General features: G+C 39.5%; 1 pseudogene; it reads left to right on the forward strand.

Moving 5' to 3' along the window:
* The first annotated feature begins 4,468 nt into the window (after positions 1-4,468).
* On the forward strand, positions 4,469-5,306 carry LOC148009947 (mitochondrial outer membrane protein porin of 36 kDa pseudogene; annotated as a pseudogene).
* Positions 5,307-11,238: the final 5,932 nt, after the last annotated feature.

Raw genomic sequence — 11,238 nt, forward strand, 5'->3', positions numbered from 1 at the left:
CTGTTTTGCCACAATAATGGCAAACAATAGCAGAATTTCCAGAACCTCTATTCAGCCATCCACCTCTTCCTCTAGAGCTCCCCCTGCCTCTAAAGTTTCCTCTGCCTCCAAAAACCTGCATTTCACCAAACTATTGATTGAACCTGTTTTGCTGGTTATCGCTAGCACGTCCCATACCACGGCCTCTCGAAGAGGATCTTCCACGTCCCCTTCCTAAACTCGAGTAAAATGCTTGGACCTGTTCACCATTTCTTTCAGACGAATTACCCTGCATATTGATCTCTTCAGTAATCATGAGAGAGATCAGCTCATCAAAATCTGGAAATGGCTTCCGTACATATACTGAAGTAACAAATGATTTCCATGCCTTCTCATTGTTAAGGCCACGCAGAGTGGATGAAACCAAATCATCATCATCCGGCATTGCATCAATCGCTACTAAGGCATCTGCAATGCTCCTTACCTTCAAAACATACTCATTGACAGACATTTTCCATTTCTTCAAGGCATTCAACTCTTGCTTGAGTTGAATCTTTCGTGCCTTTGCATTTACTGAAAACATGATCTCAAAAATTGTCCAAGCTGCATGTGAAGTTTCTGCATTCCTGAAATGTCCCAACATAGTATTATCAATTACTGTAGATAGCCAGTACATTACCTTTTTGTCTTTCGCATTCCACTCTTTCCATGCTTTTAACTCATTTGCAGGTGGAGGGATACCCAGCTCTGGCTCCTTTTCTTCACCTGAGACAAACTCATAAAGGCCCTTTCCAATAAGGAAGTTCGTCACACGGAACTTCCATGAAGGGTAGTTGTTCTTGTCGAGCTTCTCAATAATCAAATTTCCACTGTTCTTTGCTATTTATCACAAACAAGGATACAACACAGCAAGCTAGTCTTCTGCAATCTTTCACAACGCGTGCATAGCACTACACCAAGCAACCTTTTTAACTGATTGCTCAATAGTACATGTAATCTGCAACCTGTTTGTAGATAAACCTTATGTTTTCTTCCTGGAAACACCTCAAAAATTATAGATTCGCAATATGTAACCTATGCACCCACTTTCGGTCAATATATCTAAAATCACAGTGTATCCTGAACTGTTGTCCCCAACCTTGCGGCTCTAAACAGGGCCTGAAACGGCCTCAAACGCCCAAAATAACAGTGGAACAGCCCTAAAGGGCTAATCTACAGAATATACAATGATCTACTTGCACACCAAATCTCACAGAAATCTGAGATTTTTGCTCGACCCTGCTTCCGGTGCCTCCACAGACACTATCCAAGAGAGAGAGTGGAAGAATGGGATAGCTTCTTACCTGTTGCTTGCTTGCTCGAATCTTGCTTCTTCTCCTTCACTTGAGCCTTTGAAATCAGCCTCTCTCAATGGCGCGGCTCTGATACCATGTCAAGAATTGCATGGTGGGGGGACTTGGTTGAGCTGCTGCGCCAAACACACACTGTATACACAAGAGGAAGCTCACTCAAGAACACAAGAAGAGAGATGAAGGACAAAACGTTTTCTTGCTGATTTCTTCTTCTTCTTCCACACACTATACAATGTACACAAAGTACAGATAAGATACAACATAAAGGAAAGTGGCCTACTAAGTCAAACAGTGCATAACTGACTACACTAATCGACTAGTGCTATGTCTTTGCCAGCTGTAGGTAGGTGTAACAAACTAAATATAATAAGTGATAAGTTAGTGGGTGGCCATGTGAGTATCATAATGACCACCAACGTGCTAAGCGTAGACGTACGGACCCATCTAGCCAGGCGGTCCATCATCAATGTCCGCACGTGTTGAGCTTGTCATCTCAACACCCATGGGCTGCCAAAAAGTGATCAAAGTCTTTAGAAACATATTCTCCACCACTATCAGATCTCAAGCATGAGATGTAGCAAGCCAATTCTTTCTCCACATGTCTCTTGAAGTCCTGAAAAGCATCCATGACATCACTCTTGTGCTTCAGAACATACAACCATGTGTACCTACTATAGTCATCTATGAATGACACATAGTAACGTGATCCCCCAAGAGATGCATTCTATTAGGGTCCCCATACATGAGAATATACAAGCTGTAATGGTCTAGTAGTAGTGCTTACATGCCTCATAAATGGAAGCCTTGATTGCTTCCCAAATTGACATGACTGACATACATATCCCAATTCCACATTCTTAAACTTAGGGAGTTCAATTACAACTTGCTCATGATGCATATTCTTCATCTTTTGAACATTTACATGACTAATCCTTTTATGCCATATCTCAATGTCCCTTATTGTAGCATTGTCATGTGAGTATGTAGCAATATTTAATGCTAGAAATTTTGTATCCAATGTAAACATCCTACCATTTCTTTTGCCTTTAGCAATGAGTTTGCATCCTTGACCATACTCTTCAATGTAGCATCCATCTCCATTGAATCTACCTTGTAGATTTTATTCAGGCATTTGTCCCATAAAAAGCAAGTTTTTGGTTATAGAGGGTACATGTAACACATCATAGAGACTCTTTTTCCTATCACCATGCATCATCAAGTAAATAGTACCTGTATGCATAATGTCATGCTATGTATCATCCCCTGTGCAAACATATCCATGAGCACCTTCTACCAATGTGTCAAACCACTCTCCATGAGGAGTCATGTGGTTAGATGCCCCTGAGTCTATATAGCATACATCATCTGCTTTGCCTTGGGTAGGCAACCCTTTGGTCACATGTTGCATAGCAAACAACATGTCATCCTCTTGCATATCACTAGAAGAAGAGTAATTACCATGTTGCTTCCCTCTTGCTCTATGATCATTCTTCTTCTTGTAGCAATCCTTAGCTACATGCTCGTATTTGCCACAATAATGACAATCCTTATTTGCGTTTGATTGCTATCCATGACTCATTTGAGGCTGTTTCCAAGTTCCTCTTCCTCTAGTTGAATAACCCCCTCTTCCACGAGCATTTGAGGCACCTCTATTTTCTTGAGGCTGCCTATTTTTCCATCTAGTAGTTTGTTGTCCACAGGCTGCATATGCATTTCTAGCACCTCTTCCTCTAAAATTTGATCTTCCTCTTCCACCTCTACCCCTTTGATTTGAGTAGAAGATGTAGTCCCTACTGTTTTTAGACCCACTGGAACTTGTATTGAGTCCAAGTTTCAATTCTTCATGCAAAAGAAGTGCCACAAGTTTATCAAAGTCAAGTTGCTCCTGACGTACTTATATGGAAGTGTCAAACTACTTATATTCATGTCCAAGTCCATGGAGGGTAGTAGGCACCAAATCATCATCCTCAACTTTAGCTCCAATTGAGCCTAGTTGTTCTGCAATGGTTCTTATCTCACTGACATAGTCTTCAATAGACCTTCCATTCTTGGATATGTGGCTGAATTTTTGCTTTAGTTGTGTCTTTCTCATATGAGTGACATGCCCATAATTCTTCATCAATAAGTCCCAAGAAGATTTTGGGGAAGTACAGTTTGCAATTTGCATAGCCTTTGTGTCTGACACACATAATGACAGCCAACGCAAGACCTTGCTGGCCTTTTCCAACCAAGTCCTGTGTGCCTTTAATTGATCATGCATTGGAGGTTTATCCTTTGATAGCTTGGGTTAAGCTTCAAGACATGTGACTAGGTCCCAATAGCCTCTTCCAATTAAGAAATTAGACATCCTGAATTTTCATAGAACAAAATTGTTCTAGTCCAACTTCTCACCAACTATATGAGTGATAGTGTCCTTCTCTCTTGTGTTTGCCATGTCTGCAACAATCGAAATAACTTAGCTTAGTCTTCTAGGTGTGAATGCCTGACTCCTTGCACACAATCAATAGTATTTTTAATAAGTCACAACTTACATATATTCAAGCAATACTCATACATTCTATACCTATTCTAGTTTAGCTCATTTCAGACATCTAGCAATTGTCAGTACATGAAGGACATTTCAGAATCCCAATTGTATAATATAAGCATCACTCCTCATACATTTTCCAACCTCCACTCTAGTAAGACTATAAATAGTCAGTAGTCTATCAAATCAGCCTCATAGAAGTCAAGTTTGAGCATACAATGCTCTTGAATATGCAGATGTCTATCACTCACCATTTAGTATCATACTACCGACATCTGTAATCAACACCCTTGAACTCCACAAAGACATTCAATTCCAAAATTGCACAGATTTCAACTTATATGACTACATAAGATTCAATACATGCAGGAAATAAATACTCAATATTCCTTCAACTAACTACTCAGATACATTCATATTTGTCATGGCATTTTTGACTTATCCATGAGAGCTTTACGTAGTCATCATACTCTCCACAAGTATGCCATTCATTAGCAATGGGTTGCCATTAATCATTGCCAATGCATAAGAAAGCATCAAGTACAGATCTTCAAGCCTCACTTGATATGTTCATTGTTGCTGCACAAATTGTCTCCAGCAAAGCTTTTACATGAATCAACAATGGGTCTATAGCCAGTATAGCCTCAAAGTGGACACAAATTCCAAGATTGCTACAACAATTACAGTTGATGACTTTGGCCCAAGCTTGAAGTCAATTTTGAGTTTTACTATTTCGGATCAGAATTCACAAAAGCTAGAGCTGCAATATCATCATGACTATGCGGGTCTAAGCTCTGACATCTGTTTGTGTGGTCGAAGTGAATGAGGCCTTTGGTAGTGAGGGATTTTCCATAGGTGGGAAGGCTTCCTTTAACACAAACTCCAGAGCTTTTACCAAATACAATGCTAGTCTCGAGTTCAGCAAACCAGATTTCAACACTGCCCTACTGTTGTTGGATAAAAGGGATATTGTGAAAGCCTCCTAGGTTCATCACATCAGTTCTGCTACAAAGACCATTGTGGGTGTAGAGGTTTCACATAGATTCTCAACAAAGAAGACAACACTAATTGTTGGAACCTCCTATGCCCCAGACCCTCTCACAACTGTGAAGACCAGATTGAACAACCATGGTAAATTGGTAGCTCTCTTACAGCATGAATTTAGACCTAAGTCAACCTTCACTATTTTAGCATAGGTAGATACGAAAGCACTCGACAAACGTGCAAAGGTTGGGCTAGCATTGGCAGCACAATGGGCTGGCAGGGCAAGTCAAACAGGTCCAAGACAATGCTATTGTATCTACTCATCAGCAGTATACAATGACACTTTTCCTGATTTCAGTCAGTCAGAGATTTGTCGTGCTCCACTTAAGGGTATCGTGCTGCTCTTGCACCATGAAATGAATGACCTTTTGACTTCTCAGCATCATGAAGATAGTGAACTCTGATCCCACGCCTTCTTTAATAGCATTGCGGGGGGATTTAAAAAAGCAAGCCCCCTATTTGAAGTTTTTTCACAAAATTTTCCAAAACTTGGAGTTTTTCAATGTATTTGCCAAAACTTGGAGTTTTTTCACAAAATTTGTAACTTTATGAGGGATAATCTTGTTACCCATACTGAAAATTTGTATTAAACAAGCTATTCAAGGGACCTTTTTTTTCAAACTCTCAAAATATACCGAAGAGAGAAAAATGAACAAAATTGGGTTTCTACCACACATCTCAAAAAGTACCCTTATCAATCAGACTAATCTCTAAAATTATGAGTCAATCTAAACAAAACACAAAAAGAAATCAATATAGGAAAATATAATTATTTCTCTTGCAACTATTTAGGCAAATTATGAAAGCCACTTATATATAACTATTATATAGAATCGATATGTGGACTTGATAGCAACAAATGTCAATATCTTCCTCATCTTTTTTACTAATCACTCCAAAGCTTCTCATATATGCAATGGTTGTAGGGAGCTTTAACTCTAACATATCTACAAGGGATATATCATTTTCATCCTCTTGTTGAAAAATTTGGCCAATGGCAAAGGTTGCATCATTTATTGACCACTTCTCATCATACTTTGTAGCTTTTGACAACGAATCTAGTTTACCATTTGCGGTTCTCAAGGTCTTTCTCATGTCTAACTCTTCCTGTGTAGGTTTAGGCATTATTTGACTCATGTAGAATTTAAAGAAAACCTTGTGCTAAAAATAAAAATTAGTACAATTGACTATGGAAAGCGGAAGAAAGAGCAATATGCAAAAGAGAAGCAAAGAGTAGAGTTGTTGCATAAGAACGCGAAGCAACCATATCATGGTTTGGTTCAACATCAAACTTGGCCACGGTTTATATCAATAGTAGATATGCCAATCAAAGGTTAGATGAAACATGGTTTAGATCAAAAATACCCAATTAACAAATGAAAATTAGAAATTAGAACATGGTTTAGATAAAAAACACCTTGATAACGTGATAAGGGGAAGCAAACAATTGAGAAGGTGTAACATGGGAAGGAGAAGCAACCATAATATATATTAGAAATGTGACTAGAGTAGATGATACATGATTAGATTCTATGTAACCGTGCTTTCCATAATAGGAGTAAAGGACAAAGATCAAGATTATCTTAAGAAAAAAGTATCACAATCAACAAAAACGAACTTGGAACATCAAAACCAGGAAAAATGAAAATGCTTTGCACACAAAACAAGAATGATTTATAAAGAGATATTTCACATATAAATAGACAATCCTCTGAGGGGAATTAAAATGAAGTGATCAACAAGCTTTATGAAACAAAATCGAGATTACCTTGAGAAAAAAATTGTCACAACTAGCAAAAATGAACTTGGAGCATTAAAATTAAGAAAAATGAAATTTCTTTGCACACAAAATAAGCATGATTTATAATGAGATCCATCACCTACAAATAGGTACCCCCCCTCAGTGAATACCAAGCTTTATGGATGTATTCATCATAGCAAAAGGCAAACAATAAACTTGCATACTTTTCATAATAGGAGAAGAGGAGCAAGATCTAGATTACCTTGAAAAAAATTTGGCTCAACAAAAATGAAGTTGGAGCATCAAATCAGGAAAAATGAAATTACTTTGCATACTAAATAAGCATAGTTTATAAAGAGATCCCTAACCTATAAATAGATGGCCCCCTCAATGAATCAAAAAAGCATGATCAATAATTCCACTTTTAGATCCTCGTCCAATCATGTCCACAAATGGATAATAGGTCCATGATTAATAATGTCTACTTTTACTAGAGTTTTCATTATGCTCAAAAAGAAAAATACCAAATATGTGGTCCCTTCACATCATGTATCCAAAATGAACGTCCACCTCCACTTCTTCATATGCCCTTTAAATCTTTCATTCAATACTGCATGGTCCCCATCTCATTGAACAATAGCCAACATAAAACTCTCAAGTCTTTGATTTGCATTTTATGCATTGCGGAAGGGCAAGCATAAAATTTAAATCAGTTTGCTTAAGGGAAGGTTGATACATCATCATATGTTGATTTTTGTCCATCCCAAGCACCTGAATGTAGACATAATATATGTGCTTGCAGGCCAGGAAGGGTTTACTTTCCAACTCTCTCTTTTGAAAGTCAAGACACGTGCAGAAGGGCTCGGGATTGACATGCACCTCATACAAATGCTCTGACATAACATAAAATATGACTTTCTCATTTGCCACCACTACTTTCTCTTCCATGAAAACTACATCCAATGCCTCAGCCAATGCAATTTTTCTTTCTGCATCCTTAGAAATACCATGTCTCCATTTTTTTCTTCGCTTGCCACTTGAAGAGGTAAGTGGTTCTGTCCCATGGGTCATAGTATTTTTTGTGGTAGATGGAATGCCATCATGCTTGAATACAAAACCTCCTTTTATAAGAATTGAAATCTCCTCTGCAGAAGCATTGGTGCCCTTGTCAATAGACCAAATCCTTGGTCACAAGGGCACATGCTTAACTTGTTTATCAACATCCCATGTATGCTCCAATCATGACTACAAAACCAAAACCATTGTGCAATAGGCTTACCTTGAAATTCCCTCTCTGACCAAAATGAAGGGCATAGTAACCCAGGTGATCTACTTTCTATCACGTTGCAGTACTTCTTTCTATTTATAATACCAAAACATTTTCATTTGCAATGAACAGGCATTCTCCGGATGGCCCACAAACTTCTATGCATTTCCTCCTCTGAGATAATATTAGTTGGGAGATCCATTTCAATCGGCACTGCATGCACCTCATAGTCCAAGCCCACTTCTGTAGGTTGGTCATTTCTATTTTGAAAATTTATTTTGTGTGGTCGTCCTTTTTGTTTTCTATCCCTTGACTCCATTACATAGCCAGGTTTATGAGAGCTACAACCATCTAGAGTTCTTCTTTTCCTTTGAACTGTTTCTTTGTTTCCAGAAATGAAAGGCTCTCCGTACATGGGGGTGCCAAGAACTGCTCCTTGAACTGTTCGAGCTATGAATGCAGGTGAAGGGGTATTTCTTGCAACCACCCTATTAATAAGAGCATCCATGTCAGGACCACTTCCAGAGTATCTTCCAGTTGTGAAGGCCAATTGACTTGAACATTGAATATATGAGTTGATTTCATACAAACCAATTTTCTTCTTTCCATCTTCCCCTGCCAACCAACTTGCATGCACGCTCTTAGAAAGATTTGTGTTGGGAATACAAGCCCTCTCCCAAGGACTCAAGGAAGCCTCCAACCCAATAAAAAACTCATCAATTCCTCTTACATGTCTATTTTGTTCTCATACTTGGGTATTCCCACCCCAATGATATTATACATGTGTATGTAACAAATAGAAACAAAAAAAAAAACATTTACATGTGTAGTACTACCCCAATGGTCTATCCTATTCTCCCACCATTTGATCCATCTCTTCAATGGTACGGTACTATCTCGAGGTAGTCCTACTTGCTACCACCAATTTTGTATAGCTGTGGCATTCCTCTTGCCCTCTTCAATGGATTTTGAAAGGCGCCACCTCTCACATAAATTCAAGTGATGCTTCCGAAGGTTTGAAGGCACGTTGTCGAAGGATTCGTGAAAGCAATATCGCATCCACAGAGGACTTTGAATAATTTCAGGATAGAAGACCAATCAAGTGAATGTTGTGTATATGGTATTTGTCCAGTTCATCTTATGAGATAATTGACAGCTGCAATTGAGGCTCATGGACGAATACAGGAAATGGATACATAGTTCAGAAGCTCCTAGCTCACTCAAGAAGCCATGACATTAACATCACAGCAATGCAGCAAAGATCACTACAAAAATCAGAAGCTGTTCTAACTTTGTTGAACTTAGCAAACTCTAGCTCACTGGCACTTTCATTGCAGCTATCACTGTCACTGTCACTATTGCTATCAATGCTGTAGTTGCCACTGTCACTATCACCGTATTCACTCCACTTTCAAGGTAAGCAATGATAATGCATAGATATTGCACAAATTCTGCAGTTATCTCTTTGCATCACTCCCTGGGAATTCTTTATTCAAGATTTCAATGAATTTTTTGACAACATTAAGTTCACAATGTCCCGTGCAGTTTCAACCAACTCCTGGAACATCTCAGCAAACTCTGTTTCCTGGTTGGCTGCTCTACCAATTGGAGTTCCATAAAAAAAAACAGCAAGTCTTGCAGTCCTGGCTTCTCACAACCACCATAGTTAGCAGTGATCAGCCCTCTGCCTGCCAGTAGGCTCAAGCAAACCCAAACTTAAAGTAATTGTTCTGAACACGTCAATAGAGAGCTTCCAATTTGCCCACTCTATCAAACACTTAGAACTTACTTGCAATGCAGATCCATAAATATAGCCAAAACAGCAGATAGTTAATCGCCTCCGTCCAAACAAAGGCTTATTATATCATTACTCTGAACCAACCCTATTTCTTAAACAGGTCAGTCATAAGACAACCTTGCATCATACACAGTTTTACCATCATCAACCTTGTTTGAAGGCTCTGAAATGCCACAACCAGGATGAGAAATTGAGAAGCTAATTAAATAAGAGCCTTTGGGAGGAAAAATTCGCAAGATAGCCAAGGTCGCAGCATCACGTGTCTTCTGTGATACAGAGCGGCAACGAAAGAAGGATAGTCCATCAAGCGAATTCTATAGCAAATCGTCTCCTTGGTCCTCATTCTCCGAGCCCCTCACCCATAGCAATGTCTGCATCCTCCCATAGCTTGCCAAGAGTCCACCATCTGCTTCCAAGATATCGGACGAGCGTACAATTCTCACTGGAAGTTGACACAATAGACACCCTTCTTCCCTTTCAGTTTTTTGTTTCAGGGAAGCTCGTCACCTTCTTTATCATCGATGCTACGTCGCAGCCTCCAAGTTAACATCTTTGACCGTTTCTTTTGCTACAGGTCTGTCCCTATCAAAGAAGGTGATCACTGAAACATCCTTTTTGCTTTGTCTTCAGGCTACATCTTCTCTCCGTGGCATTAGTGACTTGATCCTTCTTCTCTGCTTGAATGTCGTCTTTGTCTTCTACATCATCATCTCTGCTTCCATCTTTGTCATCGATGCTTCATCGCGTCCTCGGCTCTGATGCTTCATCTCCTATTGCGCGTTCTTCTTCTGCCGTCTCAGATGCTTCCCTTATTTGGCCATCTCTGTTAAGTCCTTCCCATATGATTGTGGTACATCTCCTTCGAAATTGCAGAGAGTCGCCCCTGATTGCGATTCCTCTCCTTTCTAAAGTTGCAGAATTCCTCCTCAAGATGAGAACAGAGAGAACCGATATCGTACTCTGCATAGCAGAAAGGGCATGAAAACTCAAAATGCACAATCTCTTCGCTTGCAAGGTCATCCAGACTCAGAGGACGATCTATGTGGGCAGACTGCAGAGATCCTTCCCCCGATTCGTTCCGTAGCTCCCCTGTTCTTCTGCGTTTCCAATGTCATTCTTCCGATTAGCATCGCTTTTTATTCCTTATTACTTCCTCATTCTTCGTTCATCTCTCGTCGATCCTCCCCAATGCTTTTTTTCTTCCTTTCCTTGAACTGCCGAATCTTTCCTGCTTTTTTTTGAATCTGCTTTTTCCCTCCCTTGTTTTTAGCCACCCTTTTCTTTCCTTTCGACAGGATTAGTGGCCCTTTTCTTCTCCCATACACACGCAGATTGTACCTATCAAAAAGCAGCCTCCATCTTTAGCAATTATAAATGGAGAGTGACAAGGATAGCACAATCTCCAATCAAAGGTTGGCATAGCATGTACACAACTTGCCCCTTCAAGGCAGATTAAACAGTGCTGTACTGCCACCTGAAATAGCACTATTACTTGTCTTGGGGGGGGGTCCACCAAAGCAATCAAGACGA

The sequence above is a fragment of the Lygodium microphyllum genome, chromosome 30 (genome assembly GCF_053477565.2).
Source record: "Lygodium microphyllum isolate KBCC chromosome 30, Lygodium_microphyllum_v1.1.10, whole genome shotgun sequence".
NCBI classification, from domain to species: Eukaryota; Viridiplantae; Streptophyta; class Polypodiopsida; order Schizaeales; family Lygodiaceae; genus Lygodium; species Lygodium microphyllum.